At 42.8% G+C, this 15313-nt stretch overlaps 1 pseudogene; it reads right to left on the reverse strand.

The window, feature by feature from the left end:
* Nucleotides 1–659: 659 nt before the first annotated feature.
* Nucleotides 660–15313, reverse strand: part of LOC101608332 — a 43412-nt pseudogene continuing 28758 nt past the window's right edge.

The raw sequence follows: 15313 nt of genomic DNA on the forward strand, positions 1-15313 counted from the left end.
CCCTGTCTTCCCAGGTGGGGAAACTGAGTCCACAGGGAAGGCGCTGAAGGGCAGAACCCAGAGCCCAGGTCGGCACAGTAGCCTGGCTCCGAGCACCGGCTCCTGCAGGCTGCAACAGGCCTGGGGCAGGCGGGCGGGCAGGCCTGGCTTTGGATGCGTCCCCAGCCAGCCAACGCCCTGGCTGGCTCCGCTTTTCCTCGATTTGCAAAGCTTTCTGCTGCTTGAATTGATGTCTATGGTTAGAACCCAGCTTTTGAGGAGTCCGGGCCCCAGGAAAGGAAGGTCAAAGACAGAGTTTGCTCACGGGCACACCCCAGCTTGAGTGTGGATACAATTGAATATTACTGGGAAGAATTAAAAAAAAAAAAAAAAGCCCCTAGGATTAGGTAATTAGGATTAGCAAATTGGTGTGTTCCCACCTGGGACCTTTTCCACGCAAATGCTAAACTTGCTTCCCCAGCATGGTCGAGAGAGCTTACTCCACGCACAATTTTTCCCCACTTCAGTTTTTTTTTTTTTTCACTAAGTTTTTACTTCAAAGATTTCCCATACCAGCAAGTCCTGTCCTCTACTGCAGAGGCCACCCCGTGGGGGCAGGGACATTCACCCTGGGCTAACAGCAGCCCTGGCCAGGGAGGTGGCTCTGAAGAAATCCTTGATTACCTCCTTAGGGTCCGTTCCTAGAAGTGGAGAGACTAGGTCAGAGGGCACCAGCGCCTGGGAGGTTCTGCTTCCTCCTCTTGCCCTCTTGCCAGCCGGGCACACCCGCGCCTACACCCAGAGCAAGCCTGGCGTAACCTGCCTTCCACCGCGCCCTTGGCACCCTTACCTGGGCCGACGTGATCTGCAGACAAGCTTTGTGCTGCGCTTGTGCTTTTTGGGGTGCTTCTGGTCTCATCCTCGCCTGGGTCACATCCCGGGAGCGCAGGGGCCCTGCCAGAGGGGTGGCATGCATTCAGCTCCGAAGAGTTTAGTTCTTCTTTCTGCACCCCCCCCCCCCCCCAGTGCTAAAGATTGAACTCTAGGCTTTGTGCAGGCCAGGAAAGCGCCCTTCGCGGAGCTGCATCCTCAGTCCTTCCTTAGTCTCATGGATGCCAGGGGCCATTGAAGTGTCCCTGTGTTTCAGATGAGGGAAGGGCTCAGTGACATGTCTCAAGGTGAGTGCTGTCTCTCAAGTCCATGCACCCACTGTGTACGAGCTCTGTGCCCATGTCTACAGGACTTCATGTGCCCACCCGCCCACCCCGCCATCTACCCGGGAGCTCTCCCTCCCCGCCATTCACCCAGGAGCCCGACCGTGCATGTATTCACTTATCCGTGAACCCACCCACCACCCACATACCCATCTACTCAGAAAATACCCCTGGCATCCATGTGGGACCACAAAGGACTCCGAATAACCAAAGGGAGCTGGCTGAGAAAAGGCAGAGGCTCCACACGCCCTGATCTCAACACATATCTCAGGCCTAGAGAAACCAGGACAGCCGGTGTGGAGATGCATGCCTGCACTCCAGCTCCCAAACGGCACAGGCAGGGATACTGGTGAGTGTCAGGCCAGCCAGAGATATAGAGGTGAGATCTCATCTCACAAAAACAATAAAGAGGGCTGGAGAGATGGCTCAGAGTTTAAGGCGCTTGCTTGAAAGGCTGGATGACCTGAGTTCAATTCCCCCGTACCCTTGTAAAGCTACTGCACAAAGTGCTGCATGCATCTGGAGTTCATTTGCAGTGGCCAGGGGATCTAGCACACCCATTCTGTCTCTCTCTCTCTCCTTGCAAATAAATTAAAAAAAAATCTATTTTAACAACCAGGAGGCAGAGTTAGGAGGATCGCTGTGAGTTTGAGGACACCCTGAGACTACAGAGTGAATTCCAGGTCAGCCTTGGCTAGTGTGAAACCCTACCTAAAGAAATTAAAGAAATTATTAAAGAAATAAATAAATAAAGAAAGAAATTAAAGAAATTATTAAATAAATAAATAAAGAAATTAAAGAAATTATTAAATAAATAAATAAATAAATTAAGGAAATTATTAAATAAATAAATAAATAAATACAATAAAGAAGCAGTGGACACACAGAGCAATGAGATAGAATGAAGATTCCAGAGACTCACACACCTACAGTTAGTTCAAACTCCACAAATGTATCATCATATACTGGTGAAAGGCTGCCTTCTTCATTAAATCATGCTGGGGAAACTGGATAGCCACATGCAGAAGACGTTGAAAACATCAACTCAAGGCTGGGGAGATGGCTCAGCAGTTAAAGGTGCTTGCTTGCAAAGCCTGACAGGTTGGGGTTCAAGTCTCCAGTACCAATGTAAAGCTAGATACACAAAGTGGAGCATGTGTTTGGAGTTTCTCGTGGCAAGAGGCTCTGGCATACCTATTCTGTCTCTCTAAAATAAATACACACATAAATAAATATTTTAAAAAATCAACACAAAATGGGTCAGAGACCTGCATGTGGCACTGATGCTGTGAAACTTTAGACGAAAGCGGGGTGATTCTTCACTGCTCTAGGCCATGGTGGTTTTGGATCAGACTCCAAAAGCACAGACTACACAAGAGAGACACATGGGATTATATCCAACTAGGAAGCTACTGCCCAGCAAGGAAACTGAGCAACAGAATGAAGAGATAGAGATAAGCTACAGGAAGGGAGACGTTTTTTTTTTGCCATCTATTCATCTGACAAAGGGTTAGAACTCAGGAGATCTGTGCAGCTGAAGACTCCAAATCACGAAACCCAAATAATCCAACTAAACAACAGGCGATGTGTCATGTGTGGCAGCTCATGCCTATAATCCCAGAATTTGGGAGGCAGAGGACCAGAAGTTCAAGGTCGTTCTCAGCTACATAGTAAGTTCCAGACTAACCTGGGTTACATGAAATCTTGGCTCAAAACAAAACAAAACAAAACAAAACAGTAGGGCAAAACAAATGATTTTTTAAAAATTTTTTATTTATTTATTTATTTGAGAGCGACAGACACAGAGAGAAAGACAGATAGAGGGAGAGAGAGAGAATGGGCGCGCCAGGGCTTCCAGCCTCTGCAAACGAACTCCAGACGCATGCGCCCCCTTGTGCATCTGGCTAACATGGGACCTGGGGAACCAAGCCTCGAACCGGGGTCCTTAGGCTTCACAGGCAAGCGCTTAACCGCTAAGCCATCTCTCCAGCCCAAAACAAATGATTTGAATAGACAGTTCTCCAAGGAAGAAATTCAGATGGACAACAAATTTATGGAAAAAAAATGCCTGGCTTTATTAGCTGCCAGAGAAACACAAATCCCACTCAAGAGCTGGTTCGACTGGCTTTGATCAAGCAAGAAGAGCATCGTCTGCGATCAGATAGAAAAGAAGAGCAGAGAAAGGCAGGCACGGCACACCCGTAATCCCAGCGCTCGGGAAGCCAAGGCAGGAGTGTAAGTTTGAGGCCAGTCTGAGCTACAAAGCGGGCTTCTGTTGCAAAAGCAAAGTAAAACAGGCCTGCTGGCGAGGTCAAGGAAAGAGAACTCTGAAAGCCCGTGGACAGGAAGGTAAGTAACTCCAGCCGTTACAGAGAACAGTAGGGAGGCTCCTCAAAAAAATTAAAAAGAGATCTATCAAATGGGCCAGAGATCACACTTCTGGGTATAGACCCACAGGAAATGAAACCAGGTCAAAGAGATACCTCGATGGCTTCCCTTGCCTCAGCACTACTCATACCGCTAAGATATGGAAGCAGGTTAGGTACTGACTGATGGGTGTCGGAAGACCCACCCTGAACGTGGGTGGCACCATGCCATGGGCTGAAGTCTCCGGCTGAGTAGCCAGGAAGAAGCCAGCTGAGCAGCGGCACTCTTCTCTCCCCGTTTCCCGGCCGGGATGCAGTGCGATGGGCTGCCTCAAGTGCCCGCTGTGGTCCTTCCCACCTGCACATACTCTTTTTAAATAATGTTTTATTTATCTATTTGAGAAAGATATATATGGAGAGAGAGAAAGAGAGAGGGGAGGAGAGAGAGAGAGAGAGAGAGAAAGAGAGAGAGAGAAAGAATGAGTGTATCAGGGCCTCTAGCCACTGCAAACGAACTCCAGAAGCATGTGCCGCCTTGTGCATCTGATTTACGTGGGTCCTGAGGAGTAGATCCTGTGTCCTTAGGCTTTGCAGGCAAATGCCTTAACCACAGAGCCATCTCTCCAGCTGTGCGCCATACTCTCGAGCGGCGAGTCTCCCCTCCCCTGCCCAGCATGCTGCACCTGCTCTTGAGCTGTGAGCCAGCTCTTCCCCCTCCTTCGGTTGCTTGTCAGTCACATCAACCGGGGGTAAACTAATACAGTATCCAGAGCAGCAGATGCTCAAAGTGCAAACGGAGAAACACTAAAGAGAAACCAACATAACGCCTGCAACAGATCCCAGCTTCTCCATTACTGACTGTAATAATACTGGAGCGGTTGAAATACCACACAAAGGATTCAAAAGTCTACTTATAAAAGTGATCATTGACTTACGGGAAGAAACAAAAGGCAGATAAATCATATAAACATATCCATTCAGAACATAGATAAGGAAGTCAGTTACACAGAAGAGATTAGCAACATGGATGAGAACTTCAGCAAAAATTGAGATATTTTAATAAAATATTTAATTTAGAGAGACAGATGGAGAGAATAGGTGTGCCAGGGACTCTAGCCACTATAAGGAAGGACCTCCAGACACAATTGCCACCTTGTGCAGCTAGCTTTATGTGGGTACTGGAAAATTTCACCTGGGTCTTTAGGCTTCATAGGCAAGCACCTTAACTGCTAAGCCATCTCTCCAGCCCCAAAAATTGAGATAAAAAATAGTTGTTTGCAAGCAGAGGGAAATTGACACACACACACACAGAATAAGCATGCCAGGACATCTAGCTACTGCAAATGAACTCCAGATGCATGTGCCACTTTGTGCATCTGGCTCTATGTGGGTACTGAGGGATTGAACCCAGGTCATTAGGCTTTGCAGGCAAGTGCCTTAACCACAGAGCCATCTCTCCAGCTCCCCAAAAACTCAATCAAATGAAAACCACAGTGGGAGACATCACCAATAGGTGAGATAAAAGAAAACACAGCCGATCAGGGTGGAAGACAAAGTTGAGGAAATACCCCACCAGATCATAGCAACAGAGGGGCAGAAATCATGCCACAGCCCCCAAGGATGCTGAGACATTATCACGAGATCAAACCTAAGGATTCATGGTGTTTAAAAGAAGCTGAGGTGAAAACCAATGGCAGAGAAAAGCTATTCAGTTGAATTATAGCAGATAATTACCCAACCATTGGGAAGGAAATGGACATCCGCGCACAAGAGGCATTTACAACCCCCAGAAATATGTGGCCAGAAGAGAACCTCTGCACAAATTGCGACGACACAAATGCTGACAAAATAGCCGGACAGCATTCAGGGCTGCGTGGAAAAATTACCCCTCATAAAGGCAAACTCGCCGCAGCGACATTGGACCCGTCAGCAGACACTCTTAGAGCCAGGGACACATGTATGGGTGGTTTTTTTTAAGGCCTGAGATCAAACTATTACTTACCAAGATTACTATAACAAAGGTGTCTTTTAAAAAATATTTTTTATGATTTATTTGCAAGCAGAAAGAGAGGGAGAAAGACAAAGAGATAGAGATAGATAGATGATAGAGATAGAGATAGAGATAGATAGATAGATAGAGAGAGAGAGAGCATGTGCACCAGGGCTTCTTGCCCTGCAATGAACTCCAGGCATATGCAGCACTTTGTAAAAAAAAAAGCATCTGGCTTTATGTGGGTCCTGGGGAATCAAACCCAAGCCGTCAGGTTTTGCAAACAAGTGACTTTAAGTTCTAAGCCAACTCTCCAGCCTGAACTGCTAAAATTGATAGAGCATAAATAACATTTCAAGACAATACAAATTTAAGAAATTCATGACCAGGATTCCAGAAGATGCTTGAAGGAATCCTATGCTCAGAGCAGGGAGGAGGACAGCCCCATTCATGACATCATAGGAAAGAATGATTTTCATGAGAGGGTAAAATATAACCAACTAGGAAAAAAATCCACCTTGCTCAACTTGATAAGCCAGTAAACCCTTAATATGCATAGGGACAAAAAACCCAAACCAAACCAACCAAACAAAAAAACAGCAACCAAGCAACCAGCCAAACAGACCAAAACCCTAGGAAAACAACCCAGAAATCCTAGCCACTGACAATCAGCAGTCCACACTAGCCATGACTGCAGGGGCATTGCCTGTCTATTGGGGAGATGGGGACTAGCTGACTATGAGGAAGAATAGGAGGGAAAAGTTGGCAGTTTAGGGTAAAAGGCCCCAAAAGTGAACAGTTTTTTTTTTTTGGTTTTTCGAAGTAGGATCTCACTCTAGCTCTGGCTGACCTGGAATTTACTCTGTAGTCTCAGGGTGGCCTCAAACTCATGGCAATCCGCCTACCTCTGCCTCCCAAGTGCTGGGATTAAAGGCGTGCGCTACCACGCCCAGCCTAAGTGAGCAGTTTTTTTTTTTTTTTTTAAGCTTTTCTCTTGGCTAAGGTGCGAAATGTTCTTGAGCCTATAAGGGGGAATCCTTTCTTTCCTTCTTTCTTTTTCCCTAGAGGAGTCCACAGCAGTCTCCAGCTTGCTGAAGACCAGAAATTCCAAAAGGCAGGGTCTGGTCCTTTTTTTTAAAATCTCTTTTCCCCTAAACGAGTCCCCCTTTCCTAGAGACCAGATGTAAGGATGTGGCTGACTACAAGGTGCCTGGACACCTTGCATGGGAACTGGACTGACTAGCTCACCCCCCTCCAGTAAAACCTTCACCCTATGAGAAACCTGGATCTGAGTAACCTATGAAGATTGCCATGCAGGACCACCCCAACTCGGGAGTTTCTGTTTTACTTTCTTTCCTAAAATACCCTTTTCTGGGGATCCCTCTGCTATACAGGAGCTCTGCCTTCTTCCCTTCTCTAAAGCCCTATAATAAAAGCTTTCTAAACATTTTGCACTGTAGCCCATAGATTTTATTTATCAAACGCATGAGACAAGAACCTTGGGGCCAGTGACTCAGTGGAAGTTTTGTGTGATCCTGAGCACCTGGCACCTTAACTCCTGTGTGAAATGCCCATCCAAGAGCCAAGAATGGCTCTGTCACTCTCAAGACACCCAAATTCCTGTTATCATTTGTGTTGAAAAATTAAGGCCTGGAGTTGGGGAGATGGCGTAGCAGTTAAAGGTGTTTGCTTGCAAAGCCTGATGGCCTCAGTTCAGTTCCCCAGTTCCATGTAAAGCCAGATACACAATGGGCACATGTGTCTGCAACTGTTTTTTTTAATTAAAAAAATTTTTAGTGACAACTTCCATAATTATAGACAATAGACCATGATAATTCCTCCCCCCTCACCTTCCCCTTCACAACTCTACTCTCCATCATACCCCTCCCCCCAATTAGTCTCTCTTTTATTTTGATGTCATCATCTTTTTTTCCTATTATGAGGGTCTTGTGTAGGTAGTGTCAGGCACTGCGAGGTCATGAGTATCCAGGCCATTTTGTGTCTGGAGGAGCACGGTGTAAGGAGTCCTGCCCTTCCTTTGGCTCTTACATTCTTTCTGACACCTCTTCTGCAATGGACCCTGAGCCTTGGAAGGTGTGATAGAGATGTTTTAGTGCTGAGCACTCCTCTGTCACTTCTTCTCAGCACTGTGGTGCCTTTTGAATCATCCCAGAGGTCACCGTCATATGAAAAGAGAAGGTTCTCTAACCAAAAGTGAGAGTAGAATTAATATATGGGTATGAACATTAAGAGAAGTGTTTACTGGGCAGATTGGTGAGCATAATATACACATTTAGCCAGACACCAGCAGGCATTACAACCCTAGGCTCATGACCTCCATTGTCATGGTTTTTCAGTATCAGGCATGTATTCCCTTCCATGGAGTGGGCCTCCCGTACAATTAGAGTGGTTGGTTTTCCCCATAACAGAAATGCCACTATTGCACCTGTTGGCTTATCTAATCAGACTGGCCAAACTTAAGGCTTGAAGTGTCCACTGTTGTTTATCTCTACTGATGCCTTCTCTTTCTCCCATAGAGCTACATGCAGTGTAGCTTTTTTCAGCTTTTTGTCAGCTGGTCTACAAGGAGGAGGTTTTAAGCTCAGCTCCAGCAAGATTGACCTTGTAGCCCAAGCATGAGGAGTCTTCAGCAATAGGGTCTTACCATCTATTTCTGGTGAGAAACCCAGAGCCTTGTCAATGGCATGTAATGTTTTGGGGGCATCAGGGACCTCTCTGGCCAACAACTCACTAGAAGGTATCCCATCCCTGGCACTGAAATTTTTCTAGTTACAATCTATGCTTCTGGTGTGCCATTGTCCAAAAAATCAGGTTACCATATGGCTTATTCATGCCTTCTTTGATTTTTAAAAATTATTTATTTATTTATTTATTTGTTTATTTATTTATTTAAGAGAGGAAGTAAGTGGCAGAGAGAAAGAGAAAGAGAGAGAGAGAGAGAGTGAGAGAGAGCAAGTGAGCAGGGTGTGGTGGTGTACGCCTTTAATCCCAGCACTCGGGAGGCAGAGGTAGGAGGATCACGGTGAGTTCAAGGCCACCCTGAGACTACATAGTGAATTCCAGGTCAGCCTGGGCTAGAGTGAAACCCTACCTCGAAAAACCAAAGAGAGAGAGAGAGAGAGAGAGAGAGAGAGAGAGGGAGGAAGGGAGGGAGGGAGGGAGGGAGAGAAGGAGGGAGGGAGAGAATGGGTGCACCAGGGCCTCCAGCCACTGCAAATGAACTCCAGATGCATGTACTACCTTGTACATATGATTAAGTGGGTATTGGAGAATTGAATCTAGGCCCTTTGGCTTCACAGGTAAGTGCCTTAACCACTAAACCATATCTCCAGTCCCTTCCTAGGTCTTGTTAACCATACCTCACCCTTCCTTTACTCAATCTCTTCCTCTGACCTCACTTAGGCCTTTCCACCCCCAGTAATGTTTTTCTGCTTATGTATATACAATACTATCCCCTTAAGTCCTTCCTTCCTTATAGCCCTTTTCTATATTACTAGCCTTTGCTACTGAGTTTTATCCCAACTCACACACAAGTTATAGGTTTGTAGCTGGGATCCATGTATGAGAGAGAACATGTGACATTTGGCTTTCTGGGCCTGGGTTACTTCACTAAGTACAATTCTTCTGGGTCCATCCATTTCTCTGCAAATTTCATAATTTCATTTTTTCTTACCACTGAGTAGGACTGCATAATGCAAATGTACCACATCTTTATTATCCACTCATCAGTTGAGGGACATCTAGGCTGGTTCCATTTCCTCACTATTGTGAATAGAGCAGGAATAAACATGGATAAGCAAGTATCTCCAGGGTAGTGAGATGAGTCCTTAGGATGTATGTCGAGGAATGGTATAGCTGGGTCATATGGTAGACCTATTTTAAGCTGTCTCAGGAACTTCCATACTGATTTCCACAATGACTTTACCAGATTACATTCCCACCAACAGTGTAGAGGGGTTCCTCTTTTTCTGCATCCTCTTGAGCAGTTATTGTCATTTGTTTTCTTAATGATAGCCATTCTGACAGGAGTGAGATGGGATCTCAAAGTAACTTTGATTTGCATTTCTATAATGATTAAGGATGTAGAACTTTTAAAAAATATATTTATATGCCATCTGTATTGCTTCTTTTCAGAACTCTCTATTTAGTTCCATAGCCCATTTTTTAAATTGGGTTGTTTAATTTCTTATTATTTAGTTTTTTGAGTTCTTTGTATATCCTGGATATTAATCCTCTGTCAGATGTATAACTGGCAAAGATTTTCTCCCATTCTGTAGGTAGACACTTTGCTCTATTCACAGTGTCCTTTGCTGTACAAAAGCTTTGCAATTTCATGAGGCCCCAGTGGTTGATTTGTGGTTTTTCTTCTTGAGCAACTGGGGTTATATTCAGAAAGTCTTTGTCTATGCCAATATGTTGAAAGGTTTCCTTTACCTTTTCCTCTAGCAGTTTCAGAGTTTCAGGTCTGATATTAAGGTCCCTGATGCATTTGGACTTGATTCTTATGCATGGAGAAAGATAAGATTCTATTTTCATTCTTCTGCAAATAGATATCCAGTTTTCACAGCACCATTTGTAGAAGATGCTCTTTTCTCCATTGATTATTTTCAGCACTTTTGTCAAAGATCAGGTGGCTGTAGCTGCCCAGACTGACATCTGGGTCCTCTATCCTGTTCCATTGATCTTTGTGTCTCTTTTTGTGCCAGTACCATGCTGTTTTTGTTACTATGGCTCTGCAATATAGGTTAAAATCAGGCATGGTGATACTGCCAGCTTTATTATTGTTGCTCAAAATTGTTTTGGATATTTGAGGGCTTTTGTGCTTCCAAATGAATTTTATGATTAAAAAAAATTTTTTTTTTGAGATAGTGTCTCATTCTAGTCCAGGCTGACCTTGGAGTTCACTATGTAATCTCAGGGTAGCCTAGAACGCTCAGTGATCTTCCTACCTCTGCCTCCCAAGTGCTGGCATTAAAGGTGTGCACCATCACCCCTGGTTTAGGATTTTTTTTCTATTTCCGTGAAGAATGCCATTGGAATTTTAATGGGGATTGCATTAAATTGTAGGTTGCATCGACATTTTCACAATATTTATTCTGCCAATCCAAAAACATGGGATGTCTTTCCATGTCCTAGTGTATTCTGCAATTTGTCTTGGGTGTTTTAAAGTTTTCATTGTAGAGGTCCTTCACTTCCTTGGTTAGGTTTATTCCAAGGTACTTTTTTTTTTTTTTTTTTTTTTTTTTTTGAGGCAATTGTGAATGGGAGTGATTCCCTGATTTCATCCTCAGCATGTTTGTTGTTAGTATATAGGAAGGTTACTGATTTCTGTGTGTTAATTTTGTATCCTGCTATGTTGTTAAAAGTGTTTATGAGGGCTGGAGAGATGGCTTAGTGGTTAAGTGCTTGCCTGTGAAGCCTAAGGACCCCGGTTCGAGGCTCGGTTCCCCAGGTCCCACGTTAGCCAGATGCACAAGGGGGCGCACGCGTCTGGAGTTTGTTTGCAGAGGCTGGAAGCCCTGGCGCGCCCATTCTCTCTCTCTCCCTCTATCTGTCTTTCTCTCTGTGTCTGTTGCTCTCAAATAAATAAATAAAAATTAAAAAAAAGTGTTTATCAGCTCTAAAGGTTTGCTGGTAGAGTCTTCAGGGTCCTTTATGTATAGAATCATATCATCATCTAATTTGTATCCCTTTCATGTATGTCTCTTGCCTTATTGTTATAGCTAAAACTTCCAGTACTATATTAAATAAAAGTGGGGACAGTGGACACCCTTGTCTTGTTCCTGATTTTAGTGGAAAAGCCTCAAGTTTCCCCCTATTTAGTATTATCTTGGCTGTAGGTTTGTCATAAATAGCCTTTATTATGTTGATATATGTTCCTTCTATTCCCAGTTTCTGTAGGACTTTCACCATGAAGGGTATGTCGGATTTTGTCAAATATCTTTTCTGCATCTATTGAGATGATCATGTGATTTTTGTCCTTCAGTCCATTTATATAGTGTATTACATTTATTGATTTGGGTATGTTGAACCATCCCTCCATCTCTGGGATAAGAGCCTATTTGATTGAGGTGAATGATCTTTTTGATAAATTCTTGTGTTCTGTTTGCCAATATTTTGTTGAGAATTTTTACAACTATGTTAATAAGGGAGATTGGTATGTAATTTTCTTTGTTTTTGTTCTATCTTTGCTTGGTTGTGATATAAGGCTGATGCTGGGTTCGTAGAAGGAGTTTGGTAGAGTTCTTTCCTTTTCTATTTTATGGAAAAGTTTGATAAGCATTGGTGTTAGTTCTTCCCTGAAGGTCTGGTATAATTCACCAGTGAATCCATCTGGTTCTGGACTTTTTTTTTAGTTGGGAGATTTTTTTATAAGTGCTTGGATTTCTGTACTTGTTATACATCTATTTAAGTGGTTAATCTCATCTTGATTTAATTTTTGTGGGTTATATAAATCAAGGAAATCATTAATTTCTTGTATTTTCAAGCTTAGTGGAGTATATATTCTTAAAGTATGTCCTTATAATTTTCTGAATTTCTTTGGTATCTGCTGTAATGTTGCCTTTTTCATCTCTAGTTTTATTAATTTGTGTCTCTTCTCTGTTTCTTTTGGTCAGATTTGCTAAGGGTTTATCAATCTCATTTAGTTTCAAAGAACCAACTCTTTGTTTCATTGATTCTTGTATTGCTTTTATTTTTATTTTTGGTTTGTATTTCATTAATTTCTTCCCTAATCTTTATTATTTCTTCCTATCTACTGGTTTTTGGTTTGCAAAGCCTTAGGGTGCAATATTAAGTTGTTCACTTGCAACCTTTCTAATTTTTATTTTATTTTTTTTCAAGGTAGGGTCTCACTCTGGTCCAGGCTGACTTGGAATTCAGTAGGTAGTCTCAAGGTGGCCTTGAACTCATGGCGATCCTCCTACCTCTGCCTCCCAAGTGCGTGTGCCATCACACCCAGCTTTCTAATTTCTTAATATAAGCACCTAAGGCTATAAATTTCCCTCTTAGGACTGTCTTCATTGTGTCTCAAAGGTTTTGGTATGTTGTGTTCTCATTACCATTTGATTCTATGAATCTTTGTTTTTGTTTTTTTGAGGTAGAGTCTCAGTCTAGCTCAGGCTGGCCTGGAATTCTCTATGTAGTCTCAGGGTGGCCTTGAACTCATAGCAATTCTCCTACCTCTGCCTCCCAAGTGCTGGGATTAAAGGCGTGCACCACCACACCCAGCCTCTATGAATTTTTTGATTTCCTTCTTGATTTCTTCATTGGCCCATTTGTCATTTAGTAGTGTATTGTTTAGTTTCCATAATTTTGTGTATGCTTTATAGCTTTTCTTGCTATTGATTTGTAGTTTAATCCCATTGTGATTGGATAGAGTAAGGAATTATGTTAATTTTCCTGTATTAAGGTTTGCTTTGTGTCCTAATATGTGGTTTATTTTAGAGAATGTTCCATGTGCTGCTGCTGAAAAGAATTTGGATGAGATGTTCTGTAGATATCTAGTAGGTCCATTTGTTCTATGGCCTCATTTAATCCAGATGCATTTTTTTTTTTTTTGCCAGGGTGACCTGTCAATTGATGAGAGTGGGGAATTGAAGTCACCCATTACAATTATGTTTGGTGTTATATGTTATCTTAATTTTAAAAAAAAGATTTATTTTTATTTATTTATGAGAGAGAGAGAAAGAATGGGCACACCAGGGCCTCCAGCCACTGCAAACGAACTCTAGATGCATATACCACCTTGTGCATCTTGCTTACATGGGACTTGGAGAATAGAACCTGGGTCCTTAGGCTTCCCAGACATGTGCCTTAACTGCTGAGCCATCTCTCCAGTTTGTTACCTTAATTCTAATAGTGTTTTCTTGATGAGGTTGGGAGCCCTTATGTTAGGTGCATATATTTTTAGAATTGCAATGCCCTCCTGCTGGAATGTTCCTTTAATCAATATAAAGTGATCTTTTTTTTATCTTTCCTAACTAAGGTTGGTTTGAAATCTACCCTGTCAGCTATTAGGATAGCAATACCTGCTTGTTTCCTAGGTCCTTTTGCTTGAAATACAATTTTCCATCCTTGTATCCCAAGATAGGGTCCATCTTTTATGGAAATGTGAGTTTCTTGGGGGCAACAAATAGAAGGATCCTGTTTTTTAACCTAGTCTACAAACCTGTGCAAGGATGTTTTAATATATACAAATCAATGAGTGAAATACAATACAAATAAATTTAGTGACAGAAATAAGATAATCATTTAAATGCATGCAGAAAAGTTCAACACACCTTTATGGTAAAATCTCTAAAGAAAGCAATAGAAAGACCATGCATCAACATAATAAATATTAATATCAGGGGCTGGAGAGTTGACTCAGGGGTTAAGGCACTTGCTTGTGAAGCTTAATGGCCTGGGTTTGATTCCCCAGTACCTATGTAAAGTCAGTTGCACAAACTGGCACATGAATATGGAGTTTATTTGCAGTGGCAAGAGGACCTGGCATTCTCTCTCTCTCTCCGCTTATCTGCTTGCAAACAAATAAATAAAAATATTTCTTAAAAAGGAACAGATAAGACAAAACTACAGACATTACACTAAATAGAGAAAAATGGCAATCATTTCCTCTAAAATCAGGAAAGAGACAAGGGTATCTGCTCACTCTCTCCACTCATGTAATGTACTGATTGATGTCTTAGCTTGGGCAATAGGAAAATGCAGTAAAAGGGATATAGAAAGGAACCAAAGCAGTCAAAGTGTCTCTATTTTCAGACAATATAGTCCTATGTATATCAACACCCTAATGGCTCTGCTAGACAGCTCTTGGATCTGATAAATGCTTCTGGCAAATAGCAGAACACAAAAATCAACAAAAATGTTTATTTATTTATTTGAGTGGGAGAAAGAAGGGGGGAGGGAGAGAGAGAGAGAGAGAGAGAGAGAGAGAGAGAGAGAGAGAGAGAGAGAGAGAAAATGGGCACACCAGGGCCTCCAGCCACTCTAAATGGTCTCCAGATGCATGCGCCCCCCCCTTGTGCATCTAGCTGATGTGGGCCCTGGAGAGTCAAACTGGGATCCTATGGCTTTGCAGGCAAATGCCTTAACTGCTAAGCCATCTCTCCAGCCCTGAAACTAGTATTTTTCTACATAGCAACAATAAACATACTAAAAAACAAAAAGCAGGAAAAGAATCACAGCCACAGTGCTTTAATAAGAAAACCTTAGAAGAAACCTAGCCTGTCAGATGAAAGACCTTCCAAATAAAAACTTTGAAACATTGAATAAAGAAATCAAAGAGGGCTGGGGAGATGGCTAAATGGTTAAGGTGCTTTGCTGCAAAACCTAACGAACTGGGTTTGATTTCCCAGCACCCATGTAAAGCCAGATACACAAAGTGGTCCATGCATCTGGAGTTCGTTTGCAGTGGCTGGAGGCCCTGACCTTCCCATCGCCTCCGTCTGTCTTTCTTCTCTCTATCTCTCTTTGCTTGCAAATAAATAAACAGAAGTATTAAAAAAAGACACTAGAAAATGGAAGATGTCCTATATTATGAACTGATAGAATTAATACTGTCAAAGTGGTAATATTTATTCATTTTTCATTCTTCTGACCAAATTACCTGGTTAGAATTCACTTACGGAAGGGTTTGTTTTGGTTCACAGTTTGTATAGTTTATCATGGTGGAGAAGGAACGGTGGCTGAGTGAGACTGGCAATATTGTACCCATAGTCAAGAAGCAGGCAGAGGTGGAC

Source organism: Jaculus jaculus, chromosome 7, assembly GCF_020740685.1.
Source record: "Jaculus jaculus isolate mJacJac1 chromosome 7, mJacJac1.mat.Y.cur, whole genome shotgun sequence".
Classification (NCBI taxonomy): domain Eukaryota; kingdom Metazoa; phylum Chordata; class Mammalia; order Rodentia; family Dipodidae; genus Jaculus; species Jaculus jaculus.